The 20,082-nt window shown below is 44.5% G+C and overlaps 1 long non-coding RNA gene across 3 annotated transcripts in view; it reads right to left on the bottom strand.

The window, feature by feature from the left end:
- Positions 1-19,879, bottom strand: part of LOC128122012 (uncharacterized) — a 33,496-nt gene extending 13,617 nt beyond the window's left edge. The window contains exons 1-3 of one of the 3 annotated variants that reach the window (XR_008222308.1): positions 19,003-19,325; positions 18,272-18,634; positions 8,548-8,583 (exon numbers count right to left, since the gene is read on the bottom strand). This is a non-coding gene — a long non-coding RNA (uncharacterized LOC128122012). Of the gene's footprint in view, positions 1-8,547; positions 8,584-17,358; positions 18,635-19,002; positions 19,326-19,779 lie in introns of those variants that run through there. The other 2 variants (XR_008222307.1, XR_008222306.1) reach the window with 2 other exon arrangements.
- Positions 19,880-20,082: the final 203 nt, after the last annotated feature.

Here is a 20,082-nt window from a genome sequence, read left to right as displayed (position 1 = left end):
CTCTTAGCCCACTCTTTTGCCCTTCATTCCTTAGTCTTTTGACTTGAGATCCTCTTAGGAGATGACTCTTGATCATCTTTTGCTCTGCTAGCTGCGTATGTGTGCTGGTGTTTTCTGGCACCTCTCACCTGCCTGCCTACCCAACCTCTCTCTGGGCTCAGTGCCTAGCATCAGTATGACTTCCACATAGCCTTTTATGGGGTCACGGTAATGATGGGACTCTTGTTCTTCTCCTGTGGACCCCGTCTCTCTCTCCTGCCTGCCTTAAGGCAAATTCACAAATACTTCAGGATGCTTCATATGTTTTATTTTTTCCCTCATCCTATAATAGAACTTCTGAGGTTTCCACAGGAGCCCCTGGTCCACAGGTAGGGGATTCTTGAGCAGAGGTGAGATGAGCAAGCTTTGCTCATTCTGTGGGACTCTAAGAGTATAGCGTTCACTCTTCTTCCCACTCTCTTTTCAATCCTTTCCAGGGCAGTTCTTCGATCAGTTTCTGGAGGCCCAGAGTCTTGTGTCTTGGAACTGAACAGCTGGTGATGACTGTGGCCCCGAGAGCCACAGCATTACGAAAAGAATGCTGCTGGCCGGGCTGTCTGGCAGTTTCATGAAACCTCAAATCTGGTGGGTTTCATAAAAAAGGGCAGTCCTCAGGGCCCAGCCATGTTTCCCTTTTTGTTATGAGGCAAGTTCTGGTTAGAAGAGTTGCATCCCAGGCTGGGCGGTAGTGGCACCCGCCTTTAATCCCAGCACTCGGGAGGCAGAGGCAAGCGGATCTCTGTGAGTTCGAGGCCAGCCTGGTCTACAGAGTTAGTTCCAGGATAGCTAGGAATGTTGTATAGAGAAACCCTGTCTCAAAAAAAAAAACAAAGCAACAACAAAAAAAAGTTGCGTCCCCAATCACCACCCCACCATGGTCTTCATCTTCCTTGACTGACATGCAAAATCCTAGACATCATCCCAGCTGCACTTTTCTTGGTGGAACTGAATTTAATCCAATGCTTTAGTGACTCCAGATGCCTTTCTGCTACGCTGGGATATCGCACAAAATTAGTCTCAAAACCTTAAGAGACGTGTGGAGCTTTTGGAGATGAGCCCAGATTCATCCTACCTTGAAATGTGATAGGAACTGAAACCCTGATACCTGACAAAAAGCCACTCGGGAAGAAGGCAGGTGGGCGGGCTTGCTTAGGTCCACAGTTTGAGGGGTCCAGTTCATCATTGTGGGGGAAAGCACAGTGCCAAGGGCATGAGGTAGCCGCTCCTATTGTGTCCACGGCAAGGAATCAGAAAGGGAGGAACGCTGGTGCTCTGCTCACTTCCTCTTCCTCACTCAGGCTAGGGCCCCCGCCCTGGCATGTTTCCACCCACATTCAGGATGGGTCTTTCTTCTCTAGGTAAACATTTCTGTAAACACTCATGGCCACAACGTGTGTGCAAATCTAGCTGAGACAATAGCAAGGGTTAACAATCAAAGTCCAATAGTATAGGTTGTTGTTTTTCTTTTGGAAATGAGATATATTTTGAGTGAAGGCCATTTGGGAAAATCGTTTTAGTGTCCACAGACCTTCAAAGCCTAGAATAAATCTGGGGATGGGTTTGTGAGCTAGGCTTGTGATAGGGGGTTCCCTCAAAGCCCTTACCTAGAAAATAAGTGCAGTGTTTCATCTAAAATTTCTGACTGACCCAGAAACTCAGAACTAAACATTGACTACATCTAAGGTCCAGGGTGGGGAAGACTTGACCTCTGATCCTGGCGTAGATTTGATCTGGCTCTAAATAGAGACTTACATTCCTGAGATTTCAGGCCATTCTTTGTAATGCTCTGGGCCAACCCAAGGGGGTGGGGGCAAAACTGAGAGTCTTGAATGCCAGGTCTCTGTATGGTTGGCAGGCTTCATGCATGCGCATTGAAATCTTTAAAAAGTCAGCATGTTCAGACTGGAATGGAATATTGTAGTCTAGAGTGCTAACGTGGGTTGAGGGGGTCTTGTGGGGCTGTAATGGAGCACTACCTGTGTACAGACACACCAAAAAAAAAAAAAAAAAACCACACCACCATATCTTGGGACTATGCTCTTGTGTGTGTGTGTGTGTGTGTGTGTGTGTGTGTGTGTGTGTGTGTGTGTGTGATCAAACAAATAAAAATCCCTTATACTAGAAAAATACAGAACTGCTGCATTTTTGTGAATTTGTTGTGTTAAAAATGAAGAGAAGAGAATGAAGGTCAGATAAAAGGAAAGAAGAAGGTGGCCATGGGGCTGCAGACACTCAGCTAGGACTGGAGGCTTTTGGAAAGATAAATATTGACACCAGCTCCCACTGCTCTGTGCCCACATGGTGGGAGGTACTATCCGAGGGCAGAGGATCCTCTGCCCACTGTCCTGAGCTGCTCGCTAGAGCACGAGGAAGACATTACACATTAAAAGTAAAACTTAGGTGGTTTCACCTTCGAAAAAGAAGTGAATGGCATTGTGGAATGGTGGAAAAGCAGAGTATGTGGGGGAGTGGGAAAGAAGCGGGGAGGGAGAAGAGGAGACCGTGGTTCAGAGGACTTCGTTTCCTCCATTGCCTTTTGAAAAGCAAATTAATATTTTAAATTAGGTTCCTATCTCAGTGTTTGAATCATAGCAGAGAGATGGACTAGCCTCCCTTTCAAGACCAGAACTGGGAAGAGCTTTGAACTTGAACTTAATTGTAACTTCAGATCTGCTCCATTTCCTTCTACTTCTGGACCTATCTCAGCTGAGCTTAGGATTTGTTTCTTTAGGGAATTTGAGAAAATCTAAGAATATTGAGTTCCATGGTTAGACCTTGCCGGTTCATAAATTATTTTAGTTATGAGCTTTAAAGTGTCATTGAACTCCAAGATTCAGCTTTAAAGTTTTTATATCAATGTTTATGTTCCAAAGACCTTGCAGTTGGTTATCTGAGTGTGTGGTGTGTACACACATGGAAAAGAGGATGAAGGTTGAGAATGTGATGTATATTATGAAAAAACACATGGGAACATATGATCATGTGGCTTGGCAGGCCAGAGATGGCACACTTGGAGTAATGGCGGAGAGTGACTCGAAGGACTCTTTTCAAAGGTGTAGCTGAAGTACAGAGACATTGCAGGGTACAGTAAGTTCTCACATCGGCACAGAGGCTCTGGCTGCTGTGGAAGGTGCCTGACTCAAGCTGCTGCCTTTGGTACAGAGATGCAGTGAAAACATCGAGAGAGATGTTGTCGGAAGATGAAGGGCAAATCTCTGTCTCCATTCTCCTCCCTCTGTCCTCCTGTCTCCAACCGGCACCTCCCTTGGCATGACCTAGACAGAAGCCAGAGGGCAAGAGAGCTGGCTCTGTGGCTTTTGAGAGTCAGCCTTCTGGATCAAAGAGCAAGATGGAAACAAGCATGTGACAAGAAACAGTGATCCTGGCAGAGTGTGTGGGTAAGGAATGGGCGTACTCAGAAAGGCAGGTGTCTACCTGGGCTCACTCGGATTTAAGAACTCTTCCGTACTTCTATCTTTTTCTCTCTACCAGTTTTACTTTTCTTCCCTCCAGCCCACCAGACTTCTGAAGTGTGACATCTTGATTAAGTGGTGGGTACATGTGTTCTCAAGCTAAACAATGTTAACTCGAATCCGAAGTTCTGCTGCTGTTAAACATGGGTTTTGGGCAAGTTACCAACCTCCGAAGCTCCAGCTTCCTCATCTGTGAAATGTATGTGATGTTAAACTCTTCATGGTTGAGAATTAAAGACTATCTTTCTCTATAGGTCTGTGAGAGCACTGTTCTCCCTAGTTTTAAGGTTAGCTCATTTTAAAGGGTTCCATGAGTGCTGTTTTCTTCATAAGTGTTTTACCTAGGATTGGTAGGCATCTACCATGCTTGCTGATTTAATTCCTCCTCTTCTAAACCTTTAGTCTCCTGCTCTCTGGTGGTTCTTTCTTTCCTGGGTTTCCCTTTCCCCATTCTCTTTAAAAAGAAACACTCACATACCTATCCCTCCCTCCCTCCCTTCCTTCCTTCTTTCTTTCAAGACAGGGTCTCACTATGGAGCCTTGACTGGTTTGGAACTTAATATGTAGTCCAAGCTGACTTCCGACCTTGAACAAACAGAAATGCCCCTACCTCTGCCTCCCAAGTGCTGAGATTAAATGCATGTGCTACCATGCTCAGCTATAGTTTGCCTTGGTGAAGCTGGCTTACTTCACATAACACGATAACTTCTGAGAGGAGAGAGTTGGCTCAGTGGTTAAGAGAATTGACTGATGTTCCAGAAGACCTGGGTTTAATTCCCAGGCTGTCTTGTGTCTGATCATGCCACATGCCAGGATCAAAAAAAAAAAAAAAAAAAAAAAAAAAGGAAGGAAACACGATAACTTGCAAGTCTGTCCAGTTCTCATGAGAATTTTCCTGTGGCCAAGTCCAGATCCACTGCTCTATTCCTAAAGGTTTCCTGGGCCAGACTGAGTCATGTGTTGCTGGTTATTGATACCCTCTTCCTCTATCACCAGACTTCTTTTTTTTTTTTAGAGATTTATTTATTTATTATGTATACAGTATTCTGCCTGCATGTTTTGCCTGCAGGCCAGAAGAGGGCATCAGATCTCATTACAGATGGTTGTGAGCCACCATGTGGTTGCTGGGAATTGAACTCAGGACCTTTGGAAGAACAGTCAGTGCTCTTAACCGCTGAGCCATCTCTCTAGCCCATCACCAGACTTCTTCATGGAGGGACCATAGCCTGATAATCTCCAAAGACTGAAATTTATCTTTTAGGCACATTTTGTGGACTTGAGTTGCATCTTTAACTAGAGAAGCCTTTCCTGGGACTATGGGATGAGTGACATTGTATGGTGAGACCGGAGTCCTTGACCTTGTCTCTGTTGATGTTTAGTGCACACTACTGCATGTGTGATGCATCTCTTTGTATCTGTCTCTTGGTTCTCTTCCTAGTCTTCAGTGTTATGCTTTGTAGACAGTGATAGACTTGATTTGGAATTCAAGATTTTGACCTAACTACACAATATTAAACTCCTTCACATTCAGATTCTCCTATACAGTAGGATCCCAATATCAACCTTATGGGACTGTCAAGAAGAATAAATTCAGGTTTACACATATAGTTTTCCTTTGACACACACATACATGCATATGTACATACACACACACATAAATATATATTTTTAACTAATGTCACAGATCTGGGGGATGATTTGTAGGGATGGCTTCTTCAAAGAGGCTCCAGGGTAGAGTACAAGGGACAAATGGCCCTGGGAATGCCTTCTCTCAATCCTTAAAAAGAAACACTTATAATCTTATCCATTCCTTGGGTTTTACTTTAATTGTGGCTTTCAAACTACTACTGTCTTAAAGAGAAGAAAGTTGTCAGCCCCCTGGGACTGTCTCTGCATTGTTCAGCAGATACTCGGTCCTGCCAGACTTGCCCTTCAGGGGAGGGAAGTGACGTCATCCTTGGTCTGGATTTTGCATGAGGATAGAAGGAAAGAATGTGTAGTTGTTTCTTGAGTGCTTGCTGGACTGGGACTCCAGCCTTGCATGAAGGCATGAAGCGCTCGGAGAGCTTTGAGCAGGTGTTTTGGGTTAGCGCTCCTTTCAAGGAACGGTGGAGTGTGGCTGGAGGAAGTCTCTGAGCTTCCAAGTTTGGTGGATACAAAGCTGTTGGAGACTCAGATGTTGGCATTTTGAGGATCGTCTGGTTCCACGAGTAACAGTAATGGAGGATCCCTGGAAAGGACTGGTTTGGCACAGTTTTCCTTAGAGTCACGGCTTGCAGGAGATAGCCGTGGACTCCAGAGAGGCAGAGTGTTTGCCGACACATGTGCCTACACACATGTGCGTGAGGCCCAGTGTTTACCATCACTGACAGCCCGTATTTAGAAGCAAAGTTGGAAGTGAGAAAACCTCCGCAAAGTCACGGAAGCAGCATTCTTTGGGTGGCAGATGAATGGTGGGCACTCCAGGGAGCAAGACCTTTCGTGCCCGGGGAGATGATTCTAAGGCTTCTCAAAGGACAGCAGCCATGCCCAGCCTCTATATACATTTCTATAAAGCAAGAGGTGTGTGTAATGCATTCTTTTACCTCTTGGGAGTAGGCTTTGATTTTACCACCAGTCCCAGAGTTGCGTTCTCTGTTTCTCATCATACATAAAAACAATCATCAAAACCACTCGTAACCTTTAACCACTATATTTGACCCAAAAATGTACATTTTTTCATTTAAATAACCAGATCTGCCATGTGCAGATACAGCCGGATGTGACCCTCACCCGAGTCTGACCATGCTGGAACCCAGAGCTTGGAGTTTTCACCTTTAAAACTGTGAGAAATTTTTGAGTTTTTCAAAAGCTATACAGCTGGGGAGATGCTCAGCAGGGGAAGGCACCTGCCTCCAAGCCTGATGACCTGAGTTCAGTCCTTAGGGCTCTGAGAGAACCAACTCTCATGGGCTGTCCTCTTACCCTCTTCTCTCTCCAAGAGTGCTGAAGCATGTACACGTACACGCACACACACACACACACACACACACACACACACACACACACACACATACACACACACACACACACACACACACACACGGGGAGGGGGGAGAGAGAGGAATAAATAAAAATGTAATTAAAACTTTTTAAATTAAAATAAAATAAAGGTATCCACTTTGGTGTATGTTGTGATAACAGCCTGAATGGACTACAATTTCAACCAGGGTATCAAAGTAAATATCAACAATAAGTCATATGATTTTGGGGGAGTAACTCAGTGGTAGAGCGCTTGACCAGCATGCATAAGGTCCTACGTTCAATCCCAAGTTGTGAAAACAAACAAACAAACAAACAAACCCAAAAAACAAATGAACAAACAACAAACCAATCCAAATCAGAAAAGCCATTATGTCAGGTGGTAATCTTTTTTTCTGGGTGTGCTGTGTTGAGAATAACACTTTGCCTATGTGATTTTCCTCCACCCAAACTTAATCACAGTCTAATCGTGAAAAAAAAAATCACAAATGAGGGACATTTGGCAAGATTCCTGATAATGACCCTTCTAAATCACCAAAGTCATGAAAATAGAAGCGGAGTCTAAGGGACTGCCAGTCAAGTGCCACCTAAAGAGACGACATGGTGAAAAGATGGGCAACTAGCAAGCCAAACCGAATGTTATATGTGCTTTAGTGAATGATATTGCAAGAATACTGGTTCAATAATTGTGGTGAATATCTTTTTGTTTGTTGAGACAGGGTCTCTTGTAGCTTAGGCTAGCCTTGGCTCCTGAACCTTCTGCCTCTGCCTCCCAAGTACTTGCATTACAGGTGTTCGTCATCATGCCCAGCTTCAGCTGTGACAAATATATCCTACTAGTGTGCTATAAATAATAAGGCAAAGTGGGCGCACCCTACACAAGAGCCTGTGCAATTCACTTTGTGACGTTCCCATAAATCAGAAACTGTTCTAAAATAAGATTATCTAAAAGAAAAAAAAAGGCAATAGTAACTACCATATACTCAAATCAGTTCATCAAAAGGAAAAAAATAGAGGCCTGCTGGCTTGCAAATACCCTTAAGATCACCTATTCTAAAGATTTCTGATATTTATATCTTCACATAAAATACTATGAAAATATTAACCAGAAGTCTAATCGTATTGAACGAGTTCAGACTCTCGGGCTGATGAGAGGTGGTGCTCCTATCTCTTCTCCATAGGGTCTCTTCCTCCTGTTTGCCTCCAGGCTCCTCCGAGGAACGTCTATTCCCAGAAGGCACCCTCCTACTCCTCCAACCCCCATAACATCCCAATATGTCCTTGAATATCTCTGGAAGTGCATTTTCCCTTTCCTAAAGAGAGCTTTTGATATTTTTATGGATTCTGACAACTGCCATGATTTTGACATTCTCTGTGTGATGTTGGATCCAGTCTATTTACAACGTTTATTTAATAGCCACAAATCCATATGGTTTTGTCATGGTAATTCTTTTACCTTTTCCTCTGCCCCATCTCCATTACCCACTTCTTGGATAGGATAACTATTCTTTATGCCTGTAATAAAGAGTGTGCTTCTGTCCTCTACCCTGGACCAATGTGCTGACTGCTCTAGACAAGGTCTATAGGCTTCTCCATCCCATGAGCCTTTACTGCAGCCAGCATCTTCTTCCTGCCAACTTGCATGCCCATTGCCCCTTTACCAAACACATGGATTCCATCCTCAGACCCATGATGCTATGCTCCTTTGTTTCCTAGGCTGCCCAGTGCTGCAGAAAGATGTCCCAGGAGCATGCGGAATAGTGCTTCACTAAAGATGTGATTTCTAACCCGAACTTGGCCTTTCTTGTTGTATATCTGACTTCTCTCCCTACGAAGCTATTTATTTATTTTTCTTTCTTTAGCGACAGTCTCACTCTGTAGCCTGACTGGCTTTGGAACTCACAGAGATCCACCTGCCTCTGTTTCCCACGTGCAGGTATTAAAGGAGTGTGCCATCACACCCTGATGACCTTACTCCGGCTGGAGGTGTATAGTTAAGCGGTAGCGAACTCACCTTGTGTGGGGAGAGCCTGGGACTCGGGTGCCAGCACTGCAAACAGAGCACACGGCAACATTAACAACACACTTTGAAATACGCCCTTCTTCCCCCCCAACTCCCAATCCCACCACTCACAGGAATTCATCCCACTGGGTGATTCTTCAGTACTCTTTAAAGAATGAACCTGAGGTGAGACAGGCAGAAGTGGTGGCTAACTCCTGTGATTCTGGCTGAGACAGGATTGGCACGAGTTTGAAGGCAGCCTGGGCTACACACCAAGTTCCAGGTGAGCATGAGCTGACTCAAAAGAGGCTTGAGTTGTGAGATGAGGAGGCCTTTGGCATCTTAGCACCCCACCTAGTCACTAACCAACAGCGCCCTCCTCCTGTGCGCCTACCAGGAGTGTTGAGGTGCCATGATCTCCTGCTTTCTCAGACCTGGTTTAATCGATTGTCGCTCATATATCTGGCTTTCTCCTGAAATTACTAATTTTTTTTCATTACCAAGTTTAAAACTTAATTTTGTTTTTCTTTTTCTCCTTTTTTAGGGGGTGGGGTCGGTAGGTTTTTGGATAAAGGGTTTTTCTGTGTAGCCTTGGCTGTCTTGGCTCTGTAGGCCAGGCTGACCTTGAACTCATAGAGCTCTGCCTGCCCGTTACTCCCAAGTGCTGGGATTAAAGGCCTACACCACCATCACCCAGCTAAAACTTAATTTTCCAGCAAAGAAGTAAAAAGTGTTATCTCGAAGAGGGGCGGTGGCACATGCCTTTAACCCCAACACTCGGGAGGCAGAGGCAGGCAGATCTCTATGAGTTCAAGGCCAGCCTGGTCTACAGAGTGAGTTCCAGGACAGCCAGAACTGTTTCACAGAGAAACCTTGCCAAAAAAAAAAAAAAAAAAAAGTGTTATCTCAATGAATATACAAGATACAGAACACAGCAATAAAAACGATCACTTTCACAAGGCATGGAGCTGACTTTGGGTATATCCTCTAAGCCCTGTGATTCCAAAGTCTTGTGCTCAAGACTGCCAGCCCAGCAATTTCTCAAAACTCACAGGCATAACCCTGCTCTATAAGGAGGCATTCTGAAAACCCAAGCTTATGTCATAGATGACGAAAGTTACGAAAAGACATCTGTGACCAAAGCACAGGATGCAAGTCACAGAAAGCATGAAATTACTCTCATCAATATTACCAAGTCCTCTTTAATATCACATTTACTTAATTCCTTCATCAAATGCTTTTATTCAAGTTTTTATTTAGCTGAACATTTAACATGTACCACTGTACCACGTGATGCAGTGTGGACATGCCACTGAGAAACAGGGAGAGTCACTGCTGTGTGTGTGTGGCGGGAGTAGTAAGGAACGTATAAGTTTATAATCTATTGTGGGATTGCTGAGAAGTGAATCAGGACAAAGTGGAGCTCCCCAAGGAGGTAGCCCCTGAGCTGAGAGCTGAACAGTATAGTCCTGAACTCTTCATGGATCTAAGGGCAGGGCATGTCAACTCATGGGATCATGGGAGCAGCAAAGACAACGATCCAGAGCGAGGATGCTGTAAAGTATATTTGAGAAGCACTCAGATGACCTCTTCACGCTGGGTGTGGTGGTGCATGCCCATAATCCCAGTGCTTGAGAGGTAGCGGCTGAAGGATTAATTTAAGGTCACCTTCCTTCGCTACAAAGGGGGGTTGAGAACAGCCTGGGCTACAGAAGACCCTATCTCAGAAACAAACAACCACACAGGTAAAGCAGACAAATCATCAGGTTGGAGGCAGAAGGCAGGGCAGGCGGCAGATGAGATGGAAAGAATGGTCTCCAGGTGGTGTGTCTTTGACTGCCGGTAGTGCTTTCCGGGTTTAATCCCTGGCTTTTCTCCTCTTCCCTGGCTGCTCCTAACCACCCCCACCCCACTTTTGCAAATTCTCTTCTGCTTGTCCTTTGTACATGGGTGTTTGGTGAGAATCCAGCCTAAGCCACCCTCTCTCTGCTCTGACCATCTTCTCCCTGCCAGGGCACAGAGAAGCCACGCAATCAAGGCTGATTGATTCTATTCTCAGGTCCACAGTTACTCTGTCAACTTGCCTCAAACCCAAACTGCGGTCACACGTTTATCTGCGATCTGACCAAGCAAAGGTTAAAATTGCATTCTGTGCTCCCTGATTGAGGGTCTATCATTCTATCACTGTAGCCTGAGTCTGTGTGTGGGTCACTGAGATCGTCCTCAGGGTTAGCAAGATTTAGGTGACTACATAATCAACCTGTGGATTCCATTAAGAAAGGCAAGAGTTAGTCCTTGACACCTGGTTCACACTGTTGACCAAGAGTTAATGTCCCCCTGTCCTCAGAAAGACTAGATAACAAGGAGGGCCCAAAGAGGGATGCATACATTTCCCTGGGAAGGGGATATAGAAGAGATCTCCTGGGTAAACTGGGGTTGAGGGTAAGCAGGGATGGAGGAATGGGAACTTGAGGGAGCAGAGAGGGATGGGCGGGCTGGGTGCCAGAGGTTGGTTGGGGGAGGGGCTGAGGGGAGAGTAATGAAAGAGACCTCTTGATGGGAGAGCGTTTTGGGGTTAGGGGGAAACCTGGTGCCAGGGAAACTCCCAGAAATCCACAAGGATGACCCCAGCTAAGACTCCTAGCAATAGCGGAGAGGATGCCTGAACTAACTGGCCATCTACTGTAATCAGATTGGTAACTACCCTAATTGTCATCAGAGATACTCTATCCAGTAACTGATGGAAGCAGATGCAGAGATCCACAGCCAAGCACTGGGCTGAGCCCCAGGAAGAAAGGGAGGAGGAATTGTATGAGCCAGGGGGTCATGACAGAAACCCACAGAGACAGCTGACCTGAGCTCCGGCCTCTGGACCAACAGTTAGGGAGCTTACATGAGACTGACCTGGGCCCTCTGCATTTGTGTGACAATTTTGTAGCTTGGAATCTTTGTAAAGCCCCTAGCAGTAAGATCAGGACCTGTCCTTGGCGCTTAGCTGGATTTTGGGAATCTGTTCCCCAGGCTGGATTTACCTTGCCCAGCTTTGGGGGTTGGGGGTGGGAGGGGGGGTCGGTCCTATCTCAACTTGATGTGCCACACTTTGTTCAAGCCCATGGAAGGCCTGCCCCTTTCTGAATGGAGATGGAGGAGTAGGGGTGGGGGTGTCAGATGTCTGGGGGGGAGGGGAAAGAGAGGAGGCAGGGGAAACTGCAGTCGATATGTAAATTAAATAAAAAATGTTATTTTAATTAAAAAAAAGAATTCACAGGAAAAGTTTTCGAACTCCACAAGCTGTCTAGTGGTCTCTGCTTACATTTCATCTTGAAGTATTTGGCTCATTGTCCACAGTTTCCAGGGTTTTAGGGTCTTCATCAGCCACCATGGTGGTTTTGCTTCTGGGTTTCTCACTGTCTTGGATTTTGACAAGGAAGCCCTTTGTAGCTGATAGAATTGCTGAAAGAGAATGAGGCCAGAGACATGCCCAGCCCCCCAGATAATTCAATAATTTCTAAACCTGCTCTGTGACTAATAAGCACACTCAGTATAATGGAATCATTTAATCTGGATGCTAGCAGGGACATGAAGATCTTAGTCAGGTGGGCGGGTTTTACAGATGAAAAGACACAGGTATATGAGGTCATTCCCCCTCCACACAAGCCCCCCCCCCCAACAGTTGGAAGAGGAACTATGAAGATAACTCACATGCCGGTTACTCTAGGTTGATCTATGAAATTTATCTGTGCCTCTCCTTTTTGTCTCTCTGATTTATTGTATGCTGACATATAACAAACCATCCTATCCAACCCTAGGATGGTAAAACGTGGAAATGGAGGACCAGGGAGACAGCTTGGTGGTTAAAGTTCTGGGTGAGCGCAAGACCTGAATTTGCACCCCCAAACACCCATGTAAAAGCTGGGCATGGTGGCATGCGCCTGTAACCCCAGTGCTGTGGGGTGGAGTCGAGCACATTCTGGAAGCTCACTGGATAACCGATCTCACTGAAATAGAGACTACCAGGGTCAGTGAGAAGCCCTTTCAAGAAACAGTGTGGAGATCAATGGAGGTGGATATACTCACATCAGACTCTGGCCTCCACATGTACCTGCATAGGCGAGGGCAGCTTGCACGTGCACACAACACACATCCATTACACACATTGCACAAATGGGTTTTAGAGCCTCCAGAAATTCAGGGTGGGCAGGAGTTGTAAGTTTAGGGTGTTTCATGAAGCTCTGCTTCAGTGGCTGGGGTCGTCTGAGGCACTGACTGGGGCCAGTGTGTCCAGTTGCAAACTCACATGGCTGTCACCTTAGGACTGGCAGCAACAGGTCTCATTCTGCACCACGTGGACCTTTCCCTAAGGCTGTCTGAGGCCCTAATAACATGATAGAAGTAGGCGGGGGAGGAGTTCTTAGAGCCTTACCTTAGAGTAAGGACTGCCTTATTTCCACTACCTCTGGTTAGTTACAGAGGTCAACTCCATTTGTTGTGGGAAAGGACCTAAATATACACAGGAGTTGAATATCAGGAGGATAGGGCCTCTGGGCCGTCTGTCCAGCGGCCTAACACACTGGCAAGCACCACAGCCAAGACTCTTTCTGCCTTTGCCTAGGGTAGATCTAGATAACCTCTGAATACTTCTCATCTTCATCTAGTTCTTTCCCTTTCCAGTACAAACTCCATGCAAGGGCCAGACGCATCCTGGGAAAACACGGTTCTGATAAGTTCATCCTTATTGCTTTGTCCTCTGGTATTTTATAGAGAGTCTAGGTTTCTTGTTGTTAAGATGATCATAAATTTATAACACAAACAAGAACAAGGCCAAGAATGAAATGATCTTCTTTTTAGCAGTTACTCATAAATCAGAGATGTAAAGTAATACTGTCTCAAGGAAACCAGGAATTAGGATCTTTCTGGCTATTAGTGAAGAATTCGAATGTTTTTCTTTCTCTTGGTGTTTTAAATGCTAACAAGTACTTCCTCTATTACAATTTTCTGTCTTACTATCAACATTGATAGCCCTTCTGTTTCACACAATGCCACCATGTTGTGCTTCCTAAACATGGCCAAACTTTAATCTGTTCTTGGTTTGCATAGGCTGTTTTCGTCAGACGGAGTAGCTTCTCCATTCCATAGCTTGTGTTCTTCACAGCTGTATCACCAAAAATTCTACCCCAGCATAAGTGACAACTCAAAAAAGCTCCCTGACTTGCAGACAGCTCCACCAAAAAACTCACTTCTCCTCCAACAATTGTTTACTTCTTATACAATCCAGGGGAGAGGAGAGACCTTGTAAATTTCTGAGTTTCCTGAGTCCTGTAAATTTCATGAGCTTTCTGATCCTCATGAGTTTCCTTAGTTTCTGAGTCTTTCTTGTCCTTCCAGGAAGGAATAATTCAATTCAGAGGGAATAACTACACAAAATGGAAACGTATTTCTTATGGTTCTGGAAGCTAAGAAGATCAAGATCAATGTGGCCACAGGTTTTATGCCTGACAGGGCGCTGTTTTTGTTTTTAAGATACTATCCTGGGTTGTGTTGCTTTCTGGTAAAGGCATATAATTGGTAACTGTGGACTCTGGGCTGAGAAGAACCATGATTCTGGTGAGACAGAAGCCTAATCAGAGCCATGGCCATAATAAGATTTTATAGACATGAAACATGTGAAGCCTCAAACAAAGCAATTCAAAGTCTACCCAAATCTACCTCCAATAGGGATCAAGGAACTGTACTCTGAAATATGATGGAAGGAGGGTTTCCTTATATGGCAGCCAAAACCAGTGACACTAAAGATTTACTAGAAGGTCAAGTTAGAAAACAAAGAAAATGCATGACGAATTTTAAGTTCATGTTAGTTTTTATAGTTGCATATCAATGTTTTATAATAAAATGCCTCAGAGCTGCAATGTGTAAAAATGATTCAGCACAAACCAAATCAATGCTTTGGCATATTTTCTTGTTTAAATTTGAGAACTTTAAAACTTGACTGTAGTATTTGGAAATGAATACTCAGTAGTGACAGATACATGTACCTACCAATGCCATGAGGACCAGCCTCCAGCAGTGCAGGGCTCAAAGGAGATCCATGGAGTGAGTGTACTAAGACTTTTTTATCTGAGGGGGTAAGGCCAAAGACACACACACACACACACACACACACACACACACACACACACACACTTGATGGTTTCCTTCTTAATCTATTCTTCTTCCAACTTTATTTTTCCTCTACAGCTTATATATCCCAACAAAATCTTTCAGGCAATATAAAAATTACAATGTGGTTACATTCTGTTTTTCAAAGTGAATGATTATAACGAATACAGGTAAAAAACATGTTTTCCATTTCCCTTACATGATTAATTATTTTATGTATTACAGGTGAAAAACAAGTTGTCCCAAAACTCCATATATATTCACATCCAAACAACTTGTTATAGATTAACAGAGTGTAAGCAAGCAGGGTATTTTTCTCAGCCAGTTCTTTTACTGGCAGGCTGTATATTGCATTCATAAAGAATCAATCACTTTATTACTTAACTTGAAAGGTAATCTTATAAGAAATCTTAGAATCACAAATCTAAACTTTTATGTGTGAAAAAACAGTCATATCTACTTTAAATCATCAGGGTGCATACCTACTCATCAACAGTTTATAATCAGGAAGCTAAGGGAGAAATGGGCACAAGGAATTAATCATCACCTTTGGTCACCAACCCATCCTAGCAAGAAAGGCGAGTCAGCTAATGATAATTGGGCTGCTTTGTTCTTGTTCCCTGACCCTAACAAGTTCCTCACTCAACTATGTGCCTTTCTAAAACTTTAGATTGTCTTCTTGGATTTTTCACCTCAAAGCTATTTGACAGCAACATCTTAGTCTAAACTTAAGTTATTTTCAAAACTTTGTTTCAGCTATGATGCACTCCAAAACCTGTGAACACATTTCTTAACATTAAGATTAAAAGGATTCAAGCCAGCTGAGCTACTGGGATTCAGTTCTTTTTCTTAGTCATTAACTTAAGCCACAGCCTATATGGCTCCTCAATAAAAACTCATGTGTTTTGGCTTCCTTGTTTTATTTTTTATCCTCTGCAGCTTCTGCTTTTTCAGGGGCAGGGGCAACATTTTATCCTACCTTTATCTGTGTTAATTTTTCCACCAAACGAACCTCAATCATAATTTCTTACTCTATTTATTAAAAACCCGCAATCATCAAAATCCTTTTTAAATTAACACGATTATTGTATAAAATCCTTGCTTCAGTTAAACAGTACAGCTAAGAGGAAATCATCTTCATAACAATCCACAGGTAAAAATGTCCAGGAGAACGGGATATTTCTAAGAGATGGCCACACTGCATTAAGAGCAATGGGGTTCTCATTCACACTGTGCCCATCCACACCATGCCAGATACCAGAGAAAAACGGAAGTGGCAAACATGCAAAGACCCAGCAGTAACAAGAAACATTCTGGGGCTGAGGCTCTCGGGGCTCTGCCTATCCAAGATTCACCCATCAGGGTTGTGTTTCCCGGTGGGCCGATCCCCTGAAGTCAATCGCCATCTGCTGCTCCTCTGACATGGCCATTGGCATGTACCTATTCAAATGTTAGCGTTGTTGACTATTCATTTAGCAAACGGTTGCTGAGGATCAAACCCAGAGCCGCACGTATGCCAGGCAAGTTCTCTATCACTGAGCCACAACATCATAGCAAAGAAATGATACTTGCATGTGCTCTTTGTGGTAACCAAAAGAGTCCTAGCATGCTAATGCAGTGGTTCTCAACTTGTGGGTCACAACCCCTTGGGACCAAGTGACCCTTTTACAGGGATCGCATATAGGATACCCTGCATATCAAATATTTACTTCACGGTTCATAACAGTAGCAAAATTACAGTTATGAAATAGCAACGAAAATGATTTTATGGTTGAGAGGTCACCACAACATGAAGAACTAACTGTCTTAAAGAGTCACGGTGTTAGGAAGGTTGAGAACCACTGATATAATGAAGAACACATAGATGGAAATTAAATCTATATGGTGAGTACATGATGGAATTAGCACAAGCTGCTCAGCAGGGATTCTTCCCAAGTACAACCTCGGCTGCTTGGAAGCTGTAATTAAAACTGAGGTGGTGAGATGGCTCAGTGGATAAAGGCACATGCCACCAAACCTGATGATCTGAGTTCAATTCTGGGAAATGGCACAGTAGAAGGAAAGACCCAACTCCCATGAGTTATTCTGTGACCTCTACACCTATGCTGTAACGTACGTACGTACGTACACATACACACACACAAATAAATAAATAACTATAAAAAAACTCTAGCTGCAACTTTGACCTATGGAATTACATATTTAAGAACACTGGAGGCTGGGAATTTAGTTCAGTGGTAGAGTGATTGCCTAGCAAGCACAAGGCCCTGGGTTCAGTCCTCAGCTCCGGGAAAAAAAAAAAAAAAAGAAAAAAAAAAAGAGAGAGAACACTGTACTGGAGAGGAAAAACTCTACTATCATAGGCAGATGAGTGGAAGAACCAGACAGAAAGGCTGAGCAATTTCTGAAGTTTCCTTTTTACACTGGCACCGGTGCCACCCATGGGTGGAGCCCTTATGGTCTACCCCTTTTCAAAAGTGTCCATCTACTACTATTACTATGGCAATTAAGTTTCACCACGTACTTATAGGGAAAACCAGTCAAACCACACAACCCTCCCTAGAAGTTTATAACCTTTTGAAAACAGAACTATATCACACCCATTTAGTGAGAATCTTGGTGAGAAGCCCATGTACCACCAAACAGTGTATTAGATCCTTAGGAAAGTTTAGCTTAATGAAGTTTAATGGATTCTGGGAATTTTCCTGTAAAGATCTTATTGACTTCCATATAAGGAAGGGCTCTTCTATTAAAGGTGGTTTTCTTTCTTCGCTAACACACAAAATCAAATAATGAAATTTTAGAAATGCATAGAGGACAATAAGGAGCCTTCTTGTCCTTGGAAATAAGTAGAGAAGAGTAACAAATGTAATCACAGTAATAATTACAACCAACTTGTATGGAGCCAGCCTACTCTGAGACCAGAGGAGCATGTGTCTTATTTAGCTGTCACCACAGGCAGGAACTATGATCAGCTCCACTTGCTAGAGAGGAAAAATGGATTGGAAGAGCTGGATTTCCTCTGTCGCAGCAAGGAGGTGGCAGAGTAGGGACTCCCAGCCCTGCGTAGCCTGGCTCTGCCCTCCAGAACAACACGGGTTTTTCTGCTCCCTTTCCTCCCTCCAATCCATTGTAATCTTACAATTACAATGGCTGGAATTTTCCAAATTTAGAATTTCAGAATGCCAACATCCAGCTCTTTGAAGAAGAAAGTTGCCTTTTCTACTCTAGCTCTTTTATTGAATGTATTTAAGGCACACAACCTCTGAGTGTGTGTGTGTGTGTGTGTGTGTGTGTGTGTGTGTGTGTGTGTGTGTTCAGGGACCAACCCCATAGCCTCACACCTACTAAGAAAATGCTCTAACACTGAGTCACACCCCCAGCCCACCTCAGTCACTTTTTAAAGCCTTCCTTTTGTGAAATAAAATGCAGACACAGGAAATGACACGTGAGAAACAGAGTGGCCAGCCGCATGTGTCAGAAGCCCCCCGAAACCTGTCCCAGTCACAGCTTCCATCCTCCACAAAAGGATGGTTCTCTTTACCAAGTAATGATTTCCGTATTTTCCTTTATCACCTACTGTGACAGTCGGTCGACATTCTTGTGCGGTCTTTTCCTTTAAATAGAAAATCGACACATCCCATCAGCCTCTTGTACTCTGGTTCCTCTTGCAGCCTTCCCTTGGAGTTACACAAGCCAGGGTAGCACATTCTGTGCCCTGTCTCACAGTGTGGACGCTGCAGGTTACGCTCACAATGCGTTCTCTGGCCGCGCTGTCTCCTGCAAACTGATTGCTGGAAGCGGAAGGTGGATCTTCTCAGCTGGCTTGTGGGAGGGTGCTGTGACCTCTCATCAGGAAGCACACCCTGTCTGCTTGTCCCTCTGTTTTGTGAGGCGAGTGGTCTTTGGAACTCAGTGTCTTGATTAGTCAGCTCCCTGGATGCTACAAAATGATGATAGTCCATAGTTACTTGGTTAGAACACCTTTCAAAGGAGATGTTTTTCCTCAGCTACTATGGACCATGTACAGTCAGTACAAGAAAGCAATTTTTTTTCAATTAATTGATTTAAAAAAAAAAAACCTTTTTGTTTTGTTCCCAGTGATTTTGCTCTGCAGCCCATGCTGTCCTCAAACTCCAAGTCCCCCTTCTCAGCTTCTTAAGTGCCAGGTGCCAACACCCAGCTTAATTGTTTGTTTTAAAACCTAGTCCCATATCCCACCCTAAAATGCAATAAACGGTGAGCCAGAGAAGTTAAGTCACAGACTCTAAGTCACACAGCACCGCGAGTCACAGAACTGAATTCACTAACCCATGGTCACAGGGCACATTGGTAGCAGAGGTAGAGTTAGCCTGGTGTTCTCCTGTCTTCCACACTCTCTTTCAGGAGCAGAACCCCAGGTTTGGAACCCAACAGCTGAGAAAAAGAGCAGCAAATCCATCTCCGAGGCGTTGTTCCCCCTCCCCTCTCCCAGCTCCTCCTTTTCACTTCTCTGCCTTGCAGCCTGGCTAGGCTCATTGGTAAGGGGTGGACAGCCCACAGAGTCTGCACTACTCCAAGACTGCGGTGCACTGCCAATGCTGGATGCTCTCTCTGCTTGGTGTCAGGGAGGAAGGGGGCTGTACTCGGTTGCTGTGTTGTCAGGCTCTGGCCACCACAAGGCACCCTCCGGCCAAGTTCTGTCTTGCTGAGTCTCAGCAGGAAAGTAGGAGCTCAACTCGGAGCAGAAAGCTCCAACCTCTCGGCTAGATGAGAGAAAGCCAAGAAACCGCTCTCCATAGTGAGTTTCAAAATCAGGAGGGGCGGGGTTTGACAGAAGAAACTGGGGTAAGAGATAACAGAGAAAATGGCAAGGTAGTAAGGAAAGAGGAAAATGTCTTACAGCCTTCTAAGTGAGTATGTGTGGGGGGGGTGGAGAGGAAGGGAGGGAGGGAGGGAGGGAGGGAGGGAGGGAGGGAGGGAGGGAGGGAGGGAGGGAGGGAGAGAGAGAGAGAGAGAGAGAGAGAGAGAGAGAGAGAGAGAGAGAGAGAGAGAGAGAGCCAGTTTTAGACCACTCAGCAGTACATCTGTTCGTACACATTCACTCACATAACCGATGACCTCAGAGTCATTTCCTCTTCCTGTCCCTTCTCTGCTCTTCTTTCAGGCGGCCCTGCTCTTCCTCCCCACAAGGCTTTTTTGATCAGAGGCAGAAAGGCCAGTGAGAGATAAGAACATGCTATTTTGCATAGGGATGCAAAGCCCAACCAGCTTGTTTCAGAGCCTCAAGGACAGCGGCTGCTGCGGTGACTCTGGTCAGTGTTTGGAACACACTGTTGTGATTACAATGGAGGGTAAAGATGGTTGCTTGGACAGGACTCTTAGGAGGGAAATGAATCTTTATAGGAGTGA

This window comes from Peromyscus californicus, unplaced genomic scaffold, assembly GCF_007827085.1.
Source record: "Peromyscus californicus insignis strain IS unplaced genomic scaffold, ASM782708v3 Scaffold_11__1_contigs__length_118956290, whole genome shotgun sequence".
NCBI classification, from domain to species: domain Eukaryota; kingdom Metazoa; phylum Chordata; class Mammalia; order Rodentia; family Cricetidae; genus Peromyscus; species Peromyscus californicus.
Note: the sequence above shows the minus strand (reverse complement) of the source record. Positions and strands in the feature narration are given on the sequence as shown.